Source organism: Centrocercus urophasianus, unplaced genomic scaffold (genome assembly GCF_019232065.1).
Source record: "Centrocercus urophasianus isolate 14NV4802_14NV808 unplaced genomic scaffold, USGS_Curo_1.0 seq_73, whole genome shotgun sequence".
In the NCBI taxonomy this organism is placed as follows: Eukaryota; Metazoa; Chordata; class Aves; order Galliformes; family Phasianidae; genus Centrocercus; species Centrocercus urophasianus.
This window is the reverse complement of record NW_024885344.1, coordinates 2,784,654-2,809,463: the sequence shown is the minus strand read 5'-3', so window position 1 is coordinate 2,809,463 and position 24,810 is coordinate 2,784,654.

Genomic DNA, 24,810 nt, shown 5'->3' with positions numbered 1-24,810 from the left:
GGTCTTGGCAGGGACATACTGTGGCTCTGCCTTGCCCATCTATATCCAACCTCCCCCGGTGGCATGTGAGACAGCTCACACCACAGGGAAAGGCAATGAGAAAGTTCCTCACATTACCCGCGGGGCAACAAACCAGAAACTCCTACTGCAAAGTAACCCAGAGAACCCATCCTGAAAGATGCATAATTCCTTACAGGGAAAATATGTGCTTGAAATACAGTCACTGTGTTCCAGCTCCTGCATTTTAAGCAGTGCTGGTCTGCTGGTGTGGTGTTGCTCACAGCTCTTGCTGTGCTCCTGGTCAGCTGCACTCTGCAAGCCAAAGGCTTTATGAGCACTAGAAGTACTGCAGCCTGGCTTATACTCTCCATTCTCCCATCAGAGTTTGATTGCCTTTTTAACCACACAAAGGCAGAAGCACTGGCTCCTCCATCTTCTCTTAATAGCTGCTAACAAATCTACTGCAGAATTCTGTTATTAATGTTTCTGCTGTAGTGAAAGGTTCATCTGAGGAACACAGTATCTTCCTTTGTCCTTGTATCCTTCTTTTTTTCTACTTGATTTTCATAGGAGGTGCATACAGGAATAAACGGAGCAAGCACTTTTTAAGCCCAAATCAGGTGCATCTGGGAAAGCACTTTTCAAGCCCTTACATGACTTGGAAGCAGTAGGAGAGAGCTGAGGAGCTGGCCACTAGAAACGATCCTGGGCACATCTGTCTATCTCCAAGCGAGAATGGAGCCATCTGAGTAGTCGCAAGAACATAGAGATGGCATTAAAGGGCTCTATGCCAAGCAGGATGAGTTTTGGGTTTATGTAATATGTGGCTCTGCAAGCATGTTCCTACAGAAGGTACATTTACACTGCTCTTACTGGTATGCTAGCAGTGTTAGGTAGAGATACCAGAGTGAGCAGTACCAGAGAAACTGGCGAGAAGCTTGGGTGGCAGAAAGGTCTAACCACAGAAAACAGAATTTCTTGTTGTAGAGACTTCAGAACCCCGCCTTGTAGATGCCAGGGCTCTGTGTGAATTTAGTATCTATCTCTTTCTATAGCATGTCTGTATCTTGAAGGAATAGAATTCATCTGCATGCTAGCCAAGCACCTTACACATCCCACCTGTGGCTCCAAGTTTTGCTTTCAAGCTAGATATGCAAGCTTATGATTTTGCAGCTATCAGGTCAGGCTATTATTTCTTTCCAGAGTGGCTAAATATGCACTTTGTACCTCCATTTGTTGACACTACTACTTACAAAATGGAGTAGCTTTAACAGGATTCATCGTGAAAGATTCACCTTCACACTTAGGTGAAAAAGATATTTCTAAAGGAAATTCATCTCAAGGACACAAAGACATTCTCCATCCCCTTCTCAGATCAGGATGTTCAAATCAGCCTCTAGGCTACAGCATATTCAGGAGCTATGCTCCCTCACAGCTTCCTCTTCCTGTATAACAAATTATATCAAAATATTCTCTGGGCATAAGTAACTTCCCATCCTGGATGCAAGGAAAAATTGGAGTTTCAGTCTCTGCTTCAACAATTTTTTACATAGAGCTTAAAAGAGAAGGAGAGATAAAACACAGTATAAGGTTGAAAAGCATAACAGCCCATGTACAAGAATAATAAACAACAATCTCTCTAGCAGTCCTTACATCAGTTCAAGGCACAACAATATAAGCCCATGCATCAATCTTTGCCATATCATTTCCCCTTCCCCATCTCTTTGCTAAACCTCATTGAAAGCAGAGGCCTGGTGCTCTTGTTTGCTGTCTTGTCTCCCCAGCATCCTCCCAAGATTCCTCTAATGCTTGCCAATGCATGAACCTCAAACAGGGACCTCACACAAAGATGGAGGAGGTCCTTCTCAATCCACTTTTACTCTCCAGTTTCAGTTTGGGTGACTCCCAAAGGTGGCATCAGGGATCTCCACACTCAAGGACTTCACAGACGAAGCTCTCTTTTCCAGCCTTGCATTGAGAAAAGGGAAAAAGGACTGACAGTAGGACCAGAGGCAAACTTGACTGTTCCTCTTTGCAACTGCAAAATTGCTAGGACACAATAGCTGAATTAAGGGTTTGCCCTGTTAGCCTGTGCGGGGTACATCACAAGGATGGTGATGGCTATCCTAGTTTTTCCCAGCTCTTTCTGATTTTGTTGTGCTTGACTTCCATACATAAGTGCCCTCTTTTTCTTAAAAGGAGGAATAATTTCAGCAAAGATGGTGACAGTCAGAATTCAACACTTAACTTGCTCTCCCATTCTCCCACAGAAAACACTTGGAGTTACCGGGGGCTTTAATTAAAAGCTCTAATTAAAAGGTTTTATGCAAATTTAGGAGAATAAAGGTTTTTTATTCCTCTCCCAAAATGCTTGTTCAAGCTTTTAATTTGGAGAAATTTTATTTTTGTTTTAATTCTTTATGCTCATTTGGTGCATTTTTAGCAAAAATTTTTTGACTAATTATTCAGGAAAGTAGGCCGTGTTTCTTCTTAAAAATCCCGCAGACCCCAAATTAACTCAAAATTTCTGTAGGAGGTTAGACTTAATATAATCCTTCTGACTTGAACTGATTGGTAATACAGCTATTTCTGCTGCACATTTTCCTTCTTCTCAATGTCATTGTTTTTTTTATTATTATTATTATTGTTGTTGTTGTTATTAGTTTTTTAATTTTTTGCCATGTCAGAGGATCTACACATCCTACCTAATTCTGAACTAGAACTCCACTGTACCAAGTGATGTACAAACACAAAAAGAAACTACGGTTCTTAGCCTGAGCTTGCAGGGATGTGTGACAGCAATGAAGATCTCAGTCACAATGGCCAGAGCACACTCAGCAGCTCACTGCCAAAGTCACAGACTTGATGGGGGGTGGCACAGCACTGAGGGCTGTAACATGATTTTGGAAGAAACTAATGTAAAGGTAACTGAGAATTTTAATGGGAATGTATTGAAAGTTGAAAGCAAAAGTGCAAAGGTGCTTATCAGTAATGTAATGTAGACAGAACAAAAAAATGTTATTACTGAAAGAACAGAGACATTTACCATAGTACTCCTTTCCCTTTAAATTTTCTGCTGCTGAGGGGAGTTTTGTTCTTCTGATTAGCTCAGACATGTTATTATTTTTTCAGAACTCACCATGAGAAAGCAATAACAGTACATTATGAATCTGTCACTTTATCCAAGCCAGTATGCATAAGATAAATCCCAATATCTGGAGGACAAAATCACCACTAGCAGCAATAGCAGAGGTGCATAGAAAGTTTCTCTCCACGAAAGAGTCAGAGCAGGCTCAGCAAAATCCCATTTAAACCCCTGGATTATATAGATGAAGTGGAAGTAGGAGACAGGTCTTCAATTGTAGGCCTGGTTGAAATAATTTTCATGCAAGTGTGTATAATTTTGAAGATATGAAAACTCTGGTTTCTCACTGCCGCAAAATTTACACTGCCTTCCTTGCTGATAAGCTGAAAAGCTACTCCAATAGCACAGAAAGCAGAGAGAACTGCTGCATTTATATCCTCCTGGAGTAGTTCTTCTGAGGTTGTGGGAATGCATGCAAAATTTATGGGTCAGCATTTTACAGTAATGAGTAGATTGGAAACTGTAAATCACTTCCCACATTTAGGTTATGTGAGCTGCCCTCCGTAAGAGTTAATAGTCAGATCTGGTTAAAAAAAAAATTAAAAAATCAGCCAAACAAAAACAGCAACAAGGGCTTTTTCCTTCACAGGTGCTTTAGTGCAAGCATGAGTATCTGAACAATCACAGTGATGGTTTCCCAGATTTGGAAGGGATGATAAGGTTCAAGGGAGCAGATGGCATCAAAGAGCTGCTGGGAGGTAGCTGCAAGCCTCAATTTTGCAGAACGCAGAGTAGCAAAGAGGAAAATACTGCTGCAGTGGACAAAATGGATTGTAACCTTTTTGAAATTGAGACTATTGTAATTTATGTTGTCACCCAGAGGTGCTCTTTGATGCCTTTTGCTGGAAGTGACTTTATGCCATCAGACTTAGAAGGTCCTTTGCTCTTCTGCTCCTCTACCTGAGTTGCTAGTGACAGATATTCCCCTTAGCTGGAGGAAAGCTTGACAGCAGAACATCCTCACAAATGCTTATAGGCCGCACTAAGTTTACAAGCAATTCCAACAGGGTGCTCCAAAGCTATGAGAAGGGCAGAACATTCAAAAATAAAAATAAAACCCAGCTGTATCCCGTGTACTCACTGTGTAAGACAAGGTAAATTGCTTCAAGAGATGCTGCTAAAACAACAGGAAACACCTAAGAGCTGCACATGCTGTCTTCAGCTTGGCAAATCAAGCTTGTTCTGTTTATTTATTCCACTGATTTATAGACCATCTACTGCCATGGCAGCAGGATGTTTATTTACAAGTGGAAGAACATAAATTCTGATAAATTCCATAGAACCTGCAGTGCAAACAAAGCTTAAGGAAAAAAAAACAAAACTCTAGCTAAAGCTGAATATCTTGCATTGTGTTCTGAGTTACTGCACAGGCTATTTTAAGCTCCAGGGCTTTTAAGAGCTGACTGATAGAAACAAAACACTGTAAGGATTTTTTTCTTTTTTTTTTTTTTTGAAGGTATAGCAATAAAGGTCAGTGAACATATTTTCAAAGGAACATTTGTGACTTTTAAACGGAAGTCTTATTTTTGAATTACACTTAGGTACAGAGTATTACTGGTACAATTATTGATATAACAACTCATTCCAGTTCAGTCATTGGATATTATATATCTCTTTTCTTTGAGGATCGAGGCCTGCAGGCCTTATATCCTTTCAAATCTCTTAGTTTGGGATTATAGAATTAAATTAGTTTTGTAAATTAGTTTTGTAATGAAATACCCGAGCTGTAGGTATCTCATACATTGGAGCTGAATCTGTGTTGGGAAACTCAAGTGTTTATAGCTATCTGAGCCTTGGGAGGTGAATCTCTGGTGACACTGATTCAAACTGCAGACCTGAAGACTACGATTCATTGAGACTGGAGCAAGTTAAGTTCCCTAGTTCTGCTAAGGACCTCAGGCCATCTGTCTAAGGAAGAAATTTTCAAAGACATAGAGAGATCTTCAGCGTTTTCTGATATGGGTTAGAAGGTGATTTTTCAAAGGAAATGCATCAATGAGGAACTCACTCAGCTTTCACAAAGAAGAGAGAGGCTCAAATATGACCATGTCTTCCAACTTCAATCTGTTATTAAGGAAGACTTTCAATGATAAATTCTCTTAGCTTTTCAGTAAGGTTACAGGAGTGGGAAAGCCCTCTCCAAATCTCTCAGAAAGGGAGCGAAGATCAATATTGGATTTATTTTTTTTCCGAGAGTGGAGGACTGTGGAAGCTTGCATCCTTTTTTTTTGGAAGTGTCAGAAAACCTAGCTAACTTTAAATAGTGTCTGATGTCCATGGGTACCATTGTCAAATACTGTGTGTCTAACTGGCTAGAAATAATTCTAGTCAGTTTTCTCTATACAAATCAAATGCAGTGTGTGCTGTGGGCAAGCACTAAGGAAGAGTTTCAGTGAGGAACTCATTGTGCTGAAGTTGTTAAGTTTGGGTCGAATAACTGTTACTAATGAATGTTTTGTGGATGACTCAGTCACCAGCACCCCCAGCATTTCTGAGGCTTAGGAAATGTAGTTGAGTTCGGTCTTCTGATAACATGGGAAGTAGATGTGAATGCAATGTCTGACAAAAGTGCAGATTTAAACCTGCACTTTTTAAAAAGCCGGACTCGTGAAGAAGAGCTTGAATCTCAAGCTTGATATTAGGAAAAGCTTCTTCTCAGGAAGAATGATTGCGCACCGTCCCGGAGCTGTTGAAGGAATGGATGTAGCACTGAGGAAAATGGTTGATCGGTAATATTGGAGGTAGGTGAATGGTTGGAGGTCCAACTTTAATGATTTTATGATTCTATATGATATTTATCATCATTTTAGGAAAGACATTGGGAAGAGGAGAATTAATATACTGCTTGAAATACGTATCTCCAGTCTTTAAAGCATCTACATGCTTTAAGTGAGAAAAAATACCATGCTATGTAGTTACGGTACTTTTAAACAGGGAATATAATTTATTAGATGTCTTGTATTAAAACGTCCTTCTGGTTAATAAGCACATAATGTTTATGTAAAGTGTTTTAAAGAAAAACATATTTATCATCAGTGGGGAGGAGGCTGTTGGCATTAAGAACATAATTGCTTCTACTAAACTGCCATTCAGTGAAGGTTATCATATCTAAATGAAGTCTATGGTCTTGGAAATTTTCTAAAAGCACAGTTAGAACTTGCAACTGAAGGTGGCAAACATAACTACACCTCTTGAAGTTGGCTTATGAACAACTCTGAACTCTTTTTTTTCATGGGCTTGGCAAACTATTGCTTTAATTTATACAGCCCAGCAAGATATTTGCTTTCTTCACAACAACAGGACACTGGACTCATTTTTAGGTTGTGATCAGCTATAACTCCTAGCTCCTTTTTTACAGAGCTCTTATATTTCCATGTTCTGTGTTTATTCATATTCCACACATGATTATTCACTTCCATATGGCTTCCTTCCTCATGTCCTCTTGCCAATTTGTGGTTTTGCCTGTCATTTTGGATCCTTTACATAGAATCATTAAGATCCAGAAGAGACCTCTAAGACCATCTAGTATGATTTGGGCAGAGTGAAGCACAAGTTTTTTTCCAGTCACAGACAATAATGGCTATTGCCTATGGCCCCATTTATTTTAGCAAATCCAAAGATCTGCAAATTAAATCTCATCCTTTCAGTTGCTGTAAAGGGATGCTTATGGTTTATGAAGGAGCAACATAGGATCACTAGGTTCCAGGGTCACTAAATTGCTGCTCTTTTCTCCTTCCAGCTGGAGAAATCAGGTGTGTTTCACCATGGCTCTCTGACTTATCTCATTATCTTGTGCCTCAGGCTCGGTTTGTTTGCAGTAGTCTGGTTTTAGCACAGACCATGTCACTCATCAACGGCTTGAAAAAAAATCACAATTTCTCTGTTCAAATAATTTGAGGGATACCTAAGACAGCCTTTAGGATGGAGGTGGTTCCAGGGTATACAGGAGTAGGTGGGGAGCTCCTCAGGGTGAGAAAAAGCAACAAAGATCACCTAGTCCAACAATCAATCCACCATGCCTACTGACCATGCCCCCCAGTGACACATCCACACGGTTCTTGAGCACCTCCAGGCACAGTGACTCAACCACCTCCGCAGGCAGCCTGCTCCAATGCATCACCGCTCTTTCTGAGAAGACGTTTTTCCTAATATCCAACCTGGACTTCCTCTGGTGCAACTTAAGGCCGTTACCTCTTGTCCTATGACAGATAGCTGGGAGAAGAGGTCAACCCCCACCTCTCTACAACCTCCCTTGATAAAGCTGGATAGAGAGCCTGCCCACCCCACCCACCCCACCCCTGCAGTCAGGCTTTTGGGGTGGGGGAAACCATCTGCCAAGGGCTACTTCCTTCCTGGAAGAAAGACACAGCTCTGCAGGGGCTCATTACTACAGCCCTCCAGTGACATACAGGAGCACAGGGACATTTCTGCTTAGATGGACCTGACATCTGGTTTGTAATCCCTTTGGATTTCAGAGCCTGTTGAACCTGCCTAAATATCTCCTAACAATTTTGTAATTTCCATGTCTTCTAGAGTAAATCTCTGTGACCTCAAGGTAAAGCAGAGGGCTAGGAGAGGGGGAACTGGAAAAAAAAACAACCTCTCATCCTTTAATTTGTCTGAGGAACACTGGAAAGGGTTAGAAGCCTCTGACTCCTTTCCATACCATCCAAGCAGTATCCTTGTTTCTGTTCACTAATCTACAGTTCCTTGGGCTCGGAAGATATTTGTGAGAGAAGTACAGAAAATTACACTGTCAAATGAGATGGCGTGAAGGAAACATCTCAGGAAGACAAGTACTGGAGCCTCTTGAGATACTGCTAAGGTGGAAAGAAGTTATAAATAAGGAAAAAGATGCTAGATGGGAAGGGTGACTTATTAAGGATTCTGTCCTTCACTGTCACTTGGGGGGACCATACTCCTGGCACTGAGGAGAAGGCTTGTCTGTTGCTGATACATGTCTTTGCTAAATCTGTTGTCACTTCTGAGAAGATATGCAGCCCTGCAAGCACTCACTGACATGCTGCTATCCACACAGCACATAGATCTAAAATGGCATGAAAAACAGACCATGTGTTTACCATCAATTCAAAAATAAACTTGGAAGGTTTTTTTGTTTTTTTTTTTCAAATGGAAGTTTTATCTTGAATTGATTTCAGTGTCACATTTGTAACTAAAACTTACGTATTTTTAGATAAATGTAAGGGATGTTCAAACTACTTTTTTTTTTTTTTTTTTTTTTTTTTTTTTAAATTTAAAAATAAAAATTATTTTTTTTATAAAATTTAAAAAGTTATTAAAAAATTTTTTTTTTTTTTTTTTTTTTTTTTTTTTAAATTAAAAAATGTCAAATATTTGATTCAGAAAATGCCAGAATAAATTGCTTCAATTTTCTACTTCTGCGTTTAATATCTTAAGTAATTTTAAGAAACACTGAAATGCCACTGAGTCAGTAAGGGAAAGAACAAGGGCTCAAGTGAAAATGGTCTTTCTTCTCCCAGTGTAAGCAGATACATCCCGTTTAAAAGCTGCTCATCTCGGGTGCAGCCAGCAGCCTCCCTGGTAGGCCCAGTTTACTCCAGGTCTTTACGCCTAGGCATTGTTTTGTCTTTTCCCTGCTATTTTCAAACACCTTTTTCTTATGGAAGAATTTTAGAGAAGGCATAACCCTACACTATAGTAGGCCTCAATATTTTCCTTCTGTTTCCTTTATCTTCCTTTGAACTTCCTTACTTCACATTTATTTCCTTCCTACATCCATTTTTTCACTATCTGTAATCACCTCCATTCACTCTTCCATTCCATATCAGGCATATTTTGTCAGTCTTTTATAATGCTTTCTGGTGTGTGTTTGTTGTTGTAGTTTTTGTGAAGAAGATTCACCAGTGCATCTCTCCATGACAGTTCTTCTCATATTTCAGTGGCTCACTGCAAAACAGTGAAAGGAATAAATGAATTCTTACCACCTTTGCGTACAACGGCAGTATTTTCATCTCCTTACTGAGCATACTGCAAACGATGTATCACAGGATCATATTTGTTAGGCATGGTTACCTTGTGACTGATTTATCACATAGGTTTTTGTCACTCTCTATTGTTACCGAGTGATGAATTTCTACCTCATAGGAGAATTTCTTGATGATACAAAGTTGCGAAATATTGTCAATATAGTTGAGAATAAAGCAATGCTGCAGGGAGAAGTGACTGACCTTAAGGACTAGAATAATAGAAACAGGATGACAGTCACTAGCATAAAATACAACATCCTGTGCTTAGGGACTAATAAGAGTTTCTGCTGGAGAGAAGGATTTTATCAATAGGCAACAGTGATTAAAAGCAAGCTAAATGAAAGCTTTTTCATAAAGAAGGAATATATTTTTCTATGGAAAAGATATTTATGTGAAATAAATAACTTTAAATTCTGAACATGTTGACTTGCATTTCTTTCTAAGAGAATTTGAATAACAGTGATTCTTATGGCAAACATTACAATTTCAGTGAAAACAGCACTTTCCATCAAAATATTTTTTATGATAAATTCACCCTTTTCTATGATGTGCAATAATTATACACCATTTTCCCCATTATAGAAGGTAGCATTGAGACATTGAATCCAACATTTGTCTCATTTTACTGCAGTAGGGGGAAATATATCCTCTATACCTGTAAGTTTATGGCCATGAAGAGCATGGCAGTCAGTCAAAGCAGGCTCCCACAAAAGCTTCTCAAAAAGCTCTCTCATAACTTCATGCCAGACAGATTCTTCATCAAGATTCTCCCTGAGCCCAGACAGCCAGATCCCAAGGCAAGTATGGTATGAAGCCTGGGCAGTAAAAACTTCTTCCGTTTCCAATACCACTGGTAGACAGCCTTTTCCTTTCTTTTAGATACCAAATTCTCATGCCTTCTTTTCATTGCAACCTTTTAGTCTTTTCCATTTTTACTTCTAAAGTTGTGTCTACCTGTGCGCAGTTCATCCTTTTTAAAATTCTCTTAATTTTCATTCATTTTACAAAGTGAAAGAACATTATTTCTATGTGAGCAGGAGATGGGAGAGTATAAGGCTGTTCTTTGAAGCAGACCATAAAAGATGGGCCAACTTCACTGATCTTGGAAGCCACACTGAAAAATTTAATAATGTCCTGACATGTTACATTTAATAATGTTCTGACTGAGGGGAGTAAAAGAGTACATGAAATACATGGCACAAATGGGTTGTTATTGGAGCATCTCACCATTTTATTGTGGGCAAGAAGTTGGATCCCAGGTAGATCTCTACCACTCTATGAACTTTTCAAGTAATTCATAAGCTAGAGTCAGTAGTGTTCACTTCTGCCTCTCTGTGTCATATAGCTCTGGCAAAGAGTTGCATTTGAACTATTTCTGAACAGCATGTGGCTGAGTATCTGCTAGTTGACCATACCTGACTGACTCTCTCATGTCAGTGCCTGATAGTTGGGAAATTCTAATTGTGGTTGAGTTCAATATGATATTACTATGATTGTGCCCCTTGAAAAGGAACTTGTAGACTGAGGTCAGATCCTAAGAAAGCAACATGACTGTTGCAGAGAAAACACAAATATTAACTAGTATGGATGTCAATTGTTCACCTGGAAGAGGAATCCCCTCCCCCCTTTTTTTTGGCATTGTCAAGAGAAAATTCAAAGCCTGACTATCCTTCTGTTTCAAGGCCCGATTGATCCTTTTGATCCAGACCTTTTCTTTTGGCTTTCTTAGAATTAATATCAAGGTCTAAGGAAAAAAAGTCTCCAGCATCCTGAGAGCTAACCATGCTGTAGTTCTAAGAGATGGTTTTCTAAAGCATCTCAGAGAGTCAGGGCCTCACTCAAGTTGCTTTTTGAAAGGTCTAAATTGGGCACTGGAACTTCTGTCCTTCCTTGAGTTTCTAGCAAGGTATGTTGCAGTAACTCTGTGTAACAATGAAGGATATTAATTGTTCATTTATGCCTTGAGATCAGATGCTGAGGTTGTTGTCATGTTTAAGTTATATACCAATAGCAGTCTGAAAATGGTCATCAGTTCTTAAGCCCTATACCAAATCCACAGACCATAAGCATATATAATTTCCTTGCTTTGGTGTGAGTAACTCCCCAAAGAAGAGAATAAGCTGTCATTCCAGAAGTTATTTGCATAGGATGCTTAGCAGGGGTAATTTTGGAATAGAAAAGTTTCAGTGTGGATGAATCTCAGTGTGGATGAAGTCTGTAAAAGGTACTCATTGCATGCTCCTCTGAACTCTGCAGTCATCATTGCATTACTGATTCTTTTCTCCTTCAAGGCTTTTACTTTGGTGCTGAATTCCAGAAATTCAATAGCTAAATCATTTCCATTAATACACTGTCTTTCTCCTTAACTATGTTTCCTACACATATCTATAAATAGATGTAGGCACTACATTTTCACTGTGTTCTTTAAAGCTGTGAAATTCTGTTACCATAGAGACTTTTAGAAAATGTTTAGCAATAAAAGTACTGACATTAGACTCTAGGTTCTTTGGGAAGGGGATTTCCTTTCTGTTCGTGTATTGCCTTCAGCCAGACATATTGTAAACATCAGATATTCTATAGGTAGATCTGTTTTACAGGCTATTCCTATGAGTCTTTTCCATTCACTGAGCTTCCTCTTCTCTAACTCAAAAGTAACCTTTGTGTGGCTAATGGATAAATCTGTTGGTGAAAAGTTAGGTTAGCATGTGCCTTGGCTGTGTCATCCTTTCTCATTAGAAGAACTGAGCCTTTATCTGCATGGATCTTTTCTATGCTTCTGGGAGAATTAGGAGAACCCATTTGGCTTCCATTCAACACTAGACTAATCTGAACGATGTAGGGATTTGCAAATATTCACCCTTGGTGCTCAGAAAACCACTGCTGTCATCTGCCTCAAGTGTGGCAATTCTCAAGGGAACTGGAAGACATCTGCATTATTAAGAGTAAATTGAACATTGACTGAAATTGCTTCATGTTAATACTCTCCTCAAGGACAACCTTTTATCAAGCTTGAATATGCCCTTAACATCTAGAAGCAGAAGAAATAAAGATGCTCACCCCATTTCTTCCTCCCTTCCTTTGGGGTTACTGGAGATCTCCATAAGCTTTCAGGCAATTCAGAAATCAAATGAATCACTATGTGGGCATAAAGTTGGAAATCATCCTGTGTTTTAGAAGAAAATGTAATCGACAGGGTTTTAAACAAAGGAGACGCCACAGAAGCGAAGCTTGTCAAACCGTGTCAGTATCTGACTGGTCTCATGTGTTGTGACTTAAAATGCTAAGAGGCTCAGTCAGTGAATAGGGAAAGGACAAGTAGAAGAATAACTCTGCTGTGCTGCTGAGCTCAGTCAGTCTGATGAGGTGATTTATAGAAGGGGATGGAGCTGCTGAAGGGGAAGCATGTGTAATATGTGTGATACCTGAACTTAGTGGGATTGGTAGCAGCTACAGTTCTTCACTGCAGGAAACTACTGAAATCCTGAGCAAGTTCACAGAAATCTAACTTACTTTTTCCTAGTCTTGATTATAATGCTTCTGCCACAGCGCAGCTGATTATATGTGGCCTTCTAGAGAAGCCTTGAACTGGTCTAACTGGGGCTGTCTTATGTTGAGACTGAAATTTATCAGTAGATCCACATGCTAAAGTCTTACTCTTTTTCACAAGAGAGGTTCAACATCAACATCACTGTGAACAACTCCATTCTCTATTGCCAAAGGGCCCTCAAGAACTCTGCTCTGAGAGTGAAAAATAGCTGTGAATGTGCAGATTAGGGCTCTGTGCATAAATAATCTGTCAAACACAGGTTAAGGCTTGTCTGACAGTAAGGAAGATTGTTTGAGAGATAGAAACATAATTGAGATCTGGTTTCTCCTCACCTTGGACTCCTTCCAGTCAATAGCAGGAGATGGATTGTCTGAATTACCTTCTGGAGGTGCCCTCTTGCTAGCCATTGATTACAAAGTGAGTTTAAGGCCATGATATTCCAGTCTTTAGGGAGCACAGTCAGGCATCTAACCACCAGTGCAATTAATCTGAGCCTACGGGAAGAAGCAAACTGCTCAACCTTACCATTTTGTCTGCCTGTTTTACAGGTAACCAATGTTAGTTGTTCTGTGTTGTGAAACAATCAAAAGTGATGTGCCTATTCTGCTTCAGTTGCTTTAGGTCCTTCTTTTCCTTTCCTTTGTTTTTTTTTTTCCTTATTTATGTCTGTTCCCATTATATACCGTATTATTTCTTTCTTACCCTACTGTCTTTGTATTTAATCTGACTTCACTGTGATATAAAACTGTTCAAATGCATTTCCCTCAACATCTGACCTCTAGCAACCTGTTTAGTTTCTATTTTTTTTGTTCTGCACTTTCTATTTCCAACTCTCTTTTGCTACTCTATTTATTTGTAGTCCTTCCCTCCTCTTCCATCTTCAGTGTCTTTCTACCTTTCTTTTATTTTTCTTTCCTACATGGAGTTCTTAATATCCTTCTGTCACTACTTTATTATGTCTTTTCTCTCTCAGATTCTCATCTACATCCTTATCCCCATTTATCTTTTCCCTTTCTTAACCCCCAGCCTGCATACATGTGCAACACCTGAGGAATTTGGATCCCTTTTCTTTGGCTTACTATCCACCCAAAGGAAAACATTTTCCAGCTGTCAACAGCTCTAAATTGGTACCCATACTAGTCTTTGTGTTGCCCTAGATTATTATATCAGTGAACAGTATTTACTTCTATTTATTTACACAATAATTTTCTTTTCAGCAATGGCCAAAGCATAATCCTTTCCCATCATCGTGATCTTCCAGGGTAATAAGAAGAAAGATAGTCTTTGTCATCCATATTCAAGGCCAAGGCAAGCTCTGTTGGTCAAGCTTGATGAAAAAACTGTGTAATCAGATGTTTTTCACTGACAATAACCTGCCACCAGCCCAATCTGTAGTGAAAAATAAGAACCAAGTAAATCAGATAGCATTATCTACCATGGATGAAATATGGTCCCTTCAGAGGTAAAAACTGTTCGCAACAAAATCAAGGGTCTAAACTGCCATCAGAAGTGGAGAGCAAAGCAGCAAATATAAAACACGACCTCTAAGCGTCAAGCTTCAGAACACACGTGTGGCAATGCAGTGAAAGGCTGCACCAATGCAGCTGCCTGCCCAGCATGTCCTACATCAACTGTTGGCCTTGAAAGCAAGAGGAAACAGTTTGCCAAGATAGACTATACTTTCAGAAAGAAAGGCCACATTTCTTAGCCAGACTCAGGGAGAAAGAAACAGCTCCTAGAGAGAACAAATGGCTGGGTATCTAGTAATTACCATAAATCCATAAGCACTCTCATTTTTTTCCCAGAATAGTATCAAAAATTCCAGATCCGGAATTTTCCTCAAGATGATTTCTGCAACCATTTTCAATCTACTGGCATTAACAAAGTTACCTTTATCCTACTGTTATCCTGGATCGAAACCTTTGCAAGTACAACCTCTTATAATCTGGTTCTGATAACATGAAACCTTGTTTTTCAGCAGTTTCACTTACATCTCAGTTCATACTTACTTATGCTGCAGGTAAAAAGAAGCCTCCTTTTCTCGACTGGGATCATATATACTTACAAGTATATTCATAAAGAGAGCAAGAGGCATTTTGCATAGCTATCTGCAAAAGTCCCTTCTGTTGCGATGGCTGTCACTCACAGCTCTGCTTCCCGTGCAGATGGACAGGACAAAAAAAAAGTGTTCAGTCCCAGGTGACATGGATTCTGGGCACCTTCCCCTCCTTGCTCTGATTTCTTGAGGACAAGTGTGCTGCAGGCTCCATCTGGTTCTGTAATAAAGGATAAATTATTAAAATAAATAAAATATTGATGAACTGTTCTATAAAACAGAAGGCCTTTAAAGTATTGATTAAGAATTGAGAAAGTCATAATGAGTTTTATCTGCAGAAATAATTGGGAAATAGTTTTTGTGTGGAAACCCTCTTTATGGAGCAGGTAGAAGGCAGTAGTTAATCTCTGATCTTGACCGCTATCTGTACAGTTCATACATCATCAAAATAACAGCTTTTACACGGTCATTGTATATTTCATCCAGGAGTCTTATAGTACTTTATGAGGAATTGTGAAACAACTTTAAAAAATAGGCAACCATCACTATAATCAAGGCAAGAAAAACTGAAAAAAATTTCCAAATCTTGCACTGTATATTTAAACTGACAGCTTTCAAGAAAATGTAACATCAAGAGAGATAGATGTGTAAATAAAATAAATGCTGACATCTTAAATAAAGACAACAAAGAAGTTCTTCCTTAAATGGAGATTAAATACCATTAATTACTATTGAACTTAGCAGCAGTCTGACCTATTCCAAATTAGCCCCTCAGAACAAGGTGAAATAAACTTGCTTAGTAGTTGCCAAATATGCATTGAGATTTTGGCATTCACACACCCTATGTAATCTGTTCCTAGAGAGATTCTCAGAAGGCTGGCATGGTTTAGATATCAGCAAACTAGCACTGTGTCTTTCACTCTGTTGAGGTCCAGCTTCTATGGACTTTCACTTGCCTCAGTTTTGAAAACAACCGCTTTCCTGGAGTCCCATCATGTGAATGATGTGACTGCTCATTCAGCTCTTCAGGGTGGGTGGCAGTGAAAAGTAGTGGTGGCCAGACCCAATCCTTCCAGCTACCCGTTAGCCACGTGTGGTAGGCTCTCTGTAGCCTTTGGAGAAAGGCCACTTCAGGGAGTGAGTCAGTCTTACCTAAGATCTAAATCGAAGCTCGGCACTTCCAGAGGTTGAATCAGATCTTAGATGATAGGCTGAATCATTACTCCCTGGAGCTGCCTATCAATCTGACCAGTTGGCTAAGTCTCTCCACTGTGGTTCCTTTGAACTGCATCTAGTTTGAGCTTGGTTAGTCCCACAGTTAATCAAAACTTCATTTATAAAATTCTACATTTCTCCCTTTTCTCTCTAACCCAAAGCTTACTGGCCTGCCAGTAAGCACAGTAAGCACAGACTGCTTGACTTTGTATATCCCACCACTAATTCATGTTCTCTGTTTTTGCTTCTGAGGTTTTCCAGCTGTCTGCTTCATCCTCCTGCAGAGCCATGAAGTAGGTAGTTCTCTTAATGTATTTCAATCAAGTAATTCTCTTAAGATATTTTTACCTGCATGGGCTGTTACTTCAGTTAATGATCCGGTATTGCCCCATCTAGCAGATTCATCACCAGCCTTGCCAAATGTTGGTGGTTTACTACACGTTGTTGTGGTTGCCAAAACAGCAGTTCTTTACTGGGATGTGCAAAAATCCAACCCCTTTGATATAAAACTGAATTTTTATAAATCTGCTGCCACTGTGTCCATTTGTAAGACGTCAGCTTACTTAGCCTTCTTCTCATCCTAATTCATTGACTTCAATCTGTGGATCCTTTAATACTCGTGTGAAGTTGCCAAGATCCACATAGTAGAGTCCTTATGTTTAGTTGCGGTTTGCTCTGATCAGAGTTGCAAAGCCTAGGCCACAGATTCACAAGAGTATTTCCACTGCAATACTGAACATTGCAGAGCCTGGTTTTCAAACTCTTCTTTCTTGATTTAATGACACTTTGGAGGGTTGGGTGCTAAGGAACAGAATTCACTAGAACCAGCATGCTGAGAAGGGAGCTATTTAAATTAGCCAATAGGAGAAAACAACAGGGGGGATGAGTTTTAAATCATGTCTCTCTTGGGGATTGAATGCCTTAATTTGACTTCATGGAGATTAGCTTGCAGGCTGCATTGCCTATGCAGGGGGGAAAGTGTTTGAAGGCTCTTTAGCAAAGGCATGACAAAGCCCAATCGTTAGAAGATAGGGAAAAAAATTCAAACTGGAAGCCAAGTACATGTTTTAAAGAATCAGGATAATTAACCATTGAATTAGCTTATCAAGAGATGTAGCGCATTTTCCACTAAGTGAAGGACATCTTGTATTCGGAGTTTTATGGTCAATACTGAAAAGCAACTAAAATGTGTGAGCATGATTCAGGAATTACTGGTTGATAATGTTTGTCAGTAACTCAGTGTGTATCACCATGATATAACCTCTCCTGTCTTTTCAACAGATTAATCTGCTTTTCCCAGGGCTAAATTTGGGCCCACTTCTCTTCATGAATGCTCTGTGATGTTTTGATATAGAATAACATGAATTAGAGATGGTATCAACTTGTCTTGTTCATCTCTCTGCAGCCATTGCAGAATTTTCCTTTATTTTGTGTTCATCAGTATTTTGCCCTGAGTTTTATATATCTGTACTCATTCTGTTGCTTCCCTTGGGATTATTCAAGTCTATTACAACACACTATTGGTACATTTTTAACACGTGAATTGTTCTTCAAATCATCTACTCACTGACAAGTCATTTATTTGAACTCACAAGCCCTTCGGATTCATCTCTCCTTCTCTCCTTGTCTTTTTGATAACATTCTTTTTTTTTTTTCCTTTGAGATACATTAGCTATAGGCAGACAAACTTCACTGCTTATGCACTGCAGGTTTACCTCTCAGTTTCTGGTGAAGCAGGGACACTGGGTAACGAAATAGCTGTGAGAGCTGTGGAAAGCTAAGAGGAGCCTAGGAGCCAGGTCAACATTCATTCTCTGTCCTACAGTGCCCCAAGGATGTCAGGGAAAAAGCTATTACCAGTTATCTGTGGTCCATTCTCAGCACTTCCCAACCTGTTCTCTATCAGGTACGAGGAGCACATGCTGCTGACCGTGATCAGCTGAAGCTTTGAGCTATGTGATGCAGGGGAGCAGAAGTATTGGCCATGCTTAGTGATACTGTTTTCCTCATTGTTCAATCAAACTACGCATACCAGGGCACATAGTGGGCCAAAATGAACCTCAGCGACTTCTATAGTCTGATTTTGGCCAAATTTGTTCTTTTAATCTTTCCTTTTCAACCACATAAACTCAAGTGCAAGAAACTTGTAATTACATTGGCCTTTTCCTTCAGTGCCTTTCATTGCGGACTCATAATTCATTTATTCATTCTCACCATCCATCTCTCTCACTAGTCAGCTCTTCAAGTATTTCTCTTTCCACAAAAAAATTCAGTTTCAGATGAGTTTTCCCCTGTGTGCATTTTCCCAGGCTGAATCTAATTTTGTTTTATTTTCAAACTCTATTTCTTTCTCAGCTTTGACAGTTATGGGGCAAGTACAAGAATCTACATGGAATTAAATGCAATCTACATTGCTTCTCTGTTCTCCAAGGGATTTGCAACATCTCCTGATTCTGTATCACCTATGAATGTAATTAGCTGGCTCTTTATTTTGGATCAGGGATATGACTGCTCAGTAAAGAAATGACCATAGTGAGATCTGAATAGATTAAACCCCAAAGCTAAAAGACGATTTCAGTAACAATGTTTACTTCATTGGGATTCCTGACTCTGTTTTCGTGCAAAACAACAATATTTTCTCTGTGAACAAAGAGCAAACTTCACTTTGCTTTTCTTGTTGTATTTTTTCCCCCACAAATTTTGCCTTGAAGTGAGAAGTGACTGGATTTATAAACCTAATGCACACTGTAGAACTCTATGTCCATTATTTCTGGTGACTTTCTGACTAGATATGGTCTTCCAGTTTTTTTGTTTGTTTCTTTTTGTCTTGGTTTAATTTTGTTTTTGTTGACGAGTAAAGGTACAATGCCAACTATGTCAGCAGTGAATCTGGCCAGCTGTCCCTCTGCTACACCAGCTGCACTTGATGCACCAGTCCCACCAGCAGCCTGCTTTGGTGGATGCTTAGTACTGATCTGCTAGTTCAGAACCACCAGAGGGAGCAAAAAACACTGTGTTTAGGAGTAGTAAAGAAGAGTGTCTGGTGCTTTGCTTGTTAATTTATTGAGCTGGTTGAGTAGGCTTTTTACCCTCAAGTGGATATTCCTCTTGCTCTTATCCCTAAGCTGTTTCATATGCGGACTTCCTGCTCCTTCCATGGGATAGTTCCAACCTTTAAGAGAAAGCTGTAGAAAAAAGCAGTCAGCTGCTATAGGCCATGCTACGTGTGTAATAACATGAAATGGAAGGAACATTGCAGTGCTTGTGGCAAATCTTAGGTGGCAGCTGCTGAAGAACAGGGTACATGGAGACTAGGGAAGAAGACAACTGAAAGCATTTCAATGTGCATGAACAGGTCTCATTTTCTCCCTGGTACTCCTCAGGAAATCCATGTTGATGAGCAATAATATGTAATCTGATTAGTACTGGGTTATGCCCAGGCTCCGTCCACACATACTAACTAGATCATCCGTAAGTGGAGACAGTGACAGAATGTGGAGCAGCACTGAACAATACCAGTGAGAGTGACATTTGATCAAACAAACCACAATATCCCAGATTTGATCTAGTGAACAGTATTGTGTGTGCAGTGGATATTTGTTTCACAACTAAGGCAGCTCTTTGAGCCTAGGATCACCTTGTTGCCTTATTATGTGATGCTGAATGCAGCAAGGTCCTGATGCCTAATGGGAAAATTATTACAATTAAGAGCATCTAATCATTATCAGCTTGGCTACCTTCTCAGGAGATCAGCTTGTGAGCCTAAGATTCATGGTAGTTTTGCTATTAGTAAACTCATATGCTTGGTCAAAAACTATTCCCTTTGCTCTCCTTATGAAAATGGGTGACTATACTTCCCATTACGTGGCATGAAGCAGACATAAATACTTTTTAAACCTTCAATCAACTTCATTAAAGGAGCAGGAATCCTACACTTCATAGGGCCTGATAAAATATAGGATGCATTGGACCCAACAAATAAGTCCTTTAAAATTTCCTATCTCCCTTGCAGAACTCTGAATGCAAATGTACTCCATATTTACTTCATATTAATTTATCCTTCTACTAAATACCATATGACATTGACTGAACATAAAATATTACAACTGGTTTTAAAATGAATAAAACAAGTCCTTAGGATTTCTTCATAAATTTAATTGCACAACAAAACTAAGAAAACCAAGCCTTGGATTAACAATGTAAGAGGTCATTTTATGCCTGGATATGGTCATGGTGAAGAGATTATTGGAAGAACTTAGGAAAAGTGACATTTATTAAACAAAAATGCATTAAAAATAAAGAAGAAATGTGTCCAGAGAAAACCTGACCTTCTAAATGGAAGGAGAGGATTATATCCCAATAACATAATATTGAATGAGACTGTTGTCTGCTTCCTGTGGACAGTTTTTACTCTTCAATTTCAAAACTCATAATACAGTCAGCAAAGCTTCCAGAAGGTGACTTGCAGAAGATTTTCAGGCTTGAGGCTCTGAGTTCAGACTGCAAATTCAGATATGTATTCCAGATACATTCCCTATGCAATTATAGGTTATCGTAGTTCACTCTAAAAATTCTTTTCTTTCTCTGCAGCGCTCTGCAAAATGGCCCAAAGAGTACTAGGATGGAGTAGACTTCTCTAGATTTATTTTAGTTTCCCTATTTTTTTTCACTGGCCTTCTGTTTGTCTCAGGATAAGCCACTTCTCTTTTGCTCAGGGCATACATAAGACAGTATAAAATGAAGGCTGCAAGACTCTCAAAGAGAAGAGTGATACATGCCAATCAAACACAATGAATAGACATTTACTGACACAGAAATAGCACTGGATAACCTAGCTCCTGAATGGAAGCACATCTACTGAAATAGCAAACATGAAGCAAAATCTAAATGCAACAAAACTTCTGGCATTCTTCCTGCATGCAGGCTTTAAAAAAACATACATATACTCCACTTCAAGGAAAAGCTACATTAAACATCTCACACCCTTCAGCTTTTCAGAACACATTTAAAGGATAGAACTGAATGAACACAATCGAAGTGCAGAGTGCTTTCCACAGAAGCAATCAAGTTAGTTTTTTTTTCTTAGTGTCTAGAATTGTGAAATGTGTGAGAAAATGGGCGATTTAACACTGTAATTTCCACAGGTCATCTGAAAAGCATTGCAAAAAAAAATCCAGCTGGCTTATTAATAATTATTAATCTAAATTTGGACAGCAGCAGGAGTGGAAGAAATAAAATCAATAAGATAAAGATTTCTCCAGCCACCTTGAACTCGGCATTCATAAGAGTTCAGATGGAAAAAGCTGAGTATCAGTGCAATCATCCTGAAAATCTTGAGAAATTTTGCTGGGACAACTGGAAGGAAAAAGGATGAAAACAATATTAGCTTTTGAACTGTGAAAAATAGACCCAAGTCTTGTTCCCCTAACTTGATCTGATCCTGGTTACTGCTTTGAGTTAAAAAGCAGGGGAGAAATTCAGGAATTAAATGAAGCCTCTGGATTCAGAAATGATCAAGTTGAAGCCCAGAAAATCGTTACTGTCATCATATTGTGGCCTCCACCATGACACTTTATGGTTTAAACGTAGTCATTAACTCCTACAGGTTTTTTGGGTTGGGGCCTGTCATATTTCAAAGCTCTATATCCAAGGCTGATGACAGTGACATTCAAATCCCTATGGTATGAACAACCATGTGAGCTTTAATGGGATCAGGATTTCATTCACAATGTCTAAAAGGTGTTAGCAGACTGAATTGAGTGCCAAGAAGCATTCCTTGAGCTAGCTTTTGACTCAGTATACTGGGTATTAGAAAATATGCCCAGCATAGTGGTGACTGCTACACACAGCTGCAGCTACGGTGAGGTTCCCTTAAAGTATTTAGCTGCCGTATTCCCACTGACTTCAATTTGAATCAAGAATCTATGACAGGACAGGGCTCTCCCTTCCTGCACTTGTGGAATATGGGAAAAAAAGTGGAAAGAACGTGGTGATGACAGCTTCAAAATACTTTTCTGCTCTTTCTATCCCTAAAACTAATGAGAGAATTGCAGACCGGTGTTAGAGCAGACTTGTGGCAGCTCTGCTTTCCCAAGAAGACGTAGTGAGTGACAGGCAAGTGTTGTAATGTGCAGAGAACTGCCCTCACTCCCAATTCAGGCCTAGCATTCATCCTGGCTAAGATCTTCTAGATGCTTGTCATGTCTCCTGGCAGATCAAGGACACTTGGTGAAGATGTTCAGATTGCTGTGCAGTGCCAGCTTATCTCTCGTTGCACAACCAGATGTAGTTCTGGATATGCAAAGTCTAGTTCTGAATTCAGGAGTTGGACTCGATGATCCTTGTGGGTCCGTTCCAACTTGGGATATTCTATGACTCTATGAATCTAAATTCCACAATATCTTACATGCGTCTTTGTATCCCAACCCCTTTAGGGGTGCTGGGTCTGATGACCATTCCCATTTGGCCACTGACAGTGTCACATTTTTATTAATTTCCTTTCAGGCCTTTTCTCCAACAAGGCTCCCACCATGCCAGGCCCTTGTGCTTTCTGTGTGCCCTGGTTGGTTAAAACCACTCATGTCTATCAGCCTTCTGTCTAACACTCACCCCGTTGTGGTGTAACAGCCAAGGAGCAGCCTGCATGTGGTGCTTCACCATCTGCTTAAAATTCACCAGGTGTAAACCTAGTCACAGTGAAAGATCTTGTCCTCATTAACACTAAAAACGTTAAATATAACCATTCCTGTTAAATCTGCTAATTTTCTGAAATATTTAATTCTCGTTGGGTAAAAAGATTTAAATGCTCTGTCTTTGCTTTGGGAAGGTGAGCCATAAGATTTTTAAAAGTTACGAAGTGCTACAAAGCAATGGGCTCTCCCAGAGGCATGCACACACTTATGGGTTCCAGCCAGGCCTATACTACTGAGGGAAAGCAGAGTTCTGAAAAGCCTTGGAAGTTTGCTCTTGGAGCTATTATAGCAAGTCAGCAAAGGCAGGTAAAGGAGAAAGCCCACAGAAGAATGGAATATGCATTGAAAACTTGTCCGTGACTGAGGCAAGAGGCCCAACATGCAACATCATGCACAGCTCAGCTACCCTCCCCTAAGCCTCTGGAGTCCTCAGCCCGAGAGACATGGACCTGCTGGAGCGTGTGTAGAGGAGAGGCACAAAAATGATCCAAGGGATGGAACACCTTCCTACAAGGATAGGCTGAGAGAGCTGGAGCTGTTCAGTAAGAAGGAAGGGGACAGACTCATTAGCAGGGTGTGTTGTGGTAGGACAAGGGAAAATGTTTTCAAGCTTAAAGAATAGATATTTAGGTTAGACATAAGGAAAAAGTATTTTACAGTGAGAGTGGTGAGGCACTGAAACAGGTTGCCCAGAGATGTAGTGAACACCCTGTCACTGGAAATTTTCAAGGTCAGGCTGGAACAGGCTTTGAGCACCTTGATCTAGCTGAAGGTGCCCTGGTTCATTGCAGGGGAGTTGGAATAGATGACCTTTAAAGGTCCCTTCCAACTGTAAGGATTCTATGATTCTAAGCCTAAAGCCATGCCATGTACTCTGAAGCTCAGATGAAGCAGGAGGTTACAAGGATTATTTACCTTAACCAGCCTTGCTCATTTCCATAATTCTGCTGCTTAAATAAGGGCTGACCCCTGACTCCGTTCCTTTACTGGGATTCAGAGTTATTATCTCTGCAATTAAAGTGGCTACAGAGGGACATTTGAAATGTAGGTTCTTTTGAATCATTGCTAATGAAAATATTGAGGAGTGCTGTTCGCTTTGATCTCTTATCGCATCGTGCACAGAGCTCGCTCCTCGTTCTACCTCTCTAAGCATGGCTGCTCCCAGCGCTACTGTGTGTAATCAGACGTGTCACACCTCCACAGAGGTAAATTGGGTTTATTTGAAAAGGAAAATTAAATTAAGCCTGTTTAGGAATTAATTGTGACTGCCTTGGCTTAATCTATCATATTATCCTATTGTTGGCACATCAGGACAAAATACGAGCTCACACAGTTCTGGAGTGGGAGTGGGAAGGTTTGCAGAAGCATAAAGAGACAGAAGTAACTTCTTAGAATCATAGCATCATAGTATCATTGAGTTGGAAGGGACCCTTAAAGGTCATCTAGTCCACCTCTGCAATGAATAGGGACACTACAGCTAGATCAGGGTGCTCAGAGCCCCTCCAGGTTGACCTTGGATGTCTCCAGGGTTAGGGATCCACCACCCCTCTGGGCAACCTGTGTCAGTGCCTCACCACCCTGACTGTAAAAACTTCTTCCTTATATCCAACCTAAATCTTCCATCTTTTCATTTGAAACCATTTCCCCTCATCCTGTCAACTTCTTGGAGAGATGTTATTTATTCTTATGAAGTTGTTATTCTCTTGAAATAATGTCTTACATCAGCTGATCCTTTTAACAAAGAATCTGTCATCTTATTTATGGAAAGAAGCAACCGAGTTTCATCTATGTCAGCAAAAAGATGTTGCACACTGCATGCCTGACAAACTCCTGTGCACTTACGCTAAGTGGTCAACATTCCTAAGCCAGAGAGTTTACCAACTCCACTAAAAATAAAGCCCACCAAAGCATAGGGTGAATAAGTAGGTCAAAGAGAAAAAATATCCCATTAAAAGTGCTCTGAGAGGAAAGAATTTTATAATCCAGTTGCTGCAAAAGCAGAATATTTTATGCTCAGAGTGGCATCTTCTGTCTATTCCATGGCCTGGATATTTATGATACAGTTTTTAATGATGGATGAAATAGCATTACTTTATAGGCAGATGTAGCAGCTCACTGGAAGCTTGGTTTCATAACTGTATTTCAAA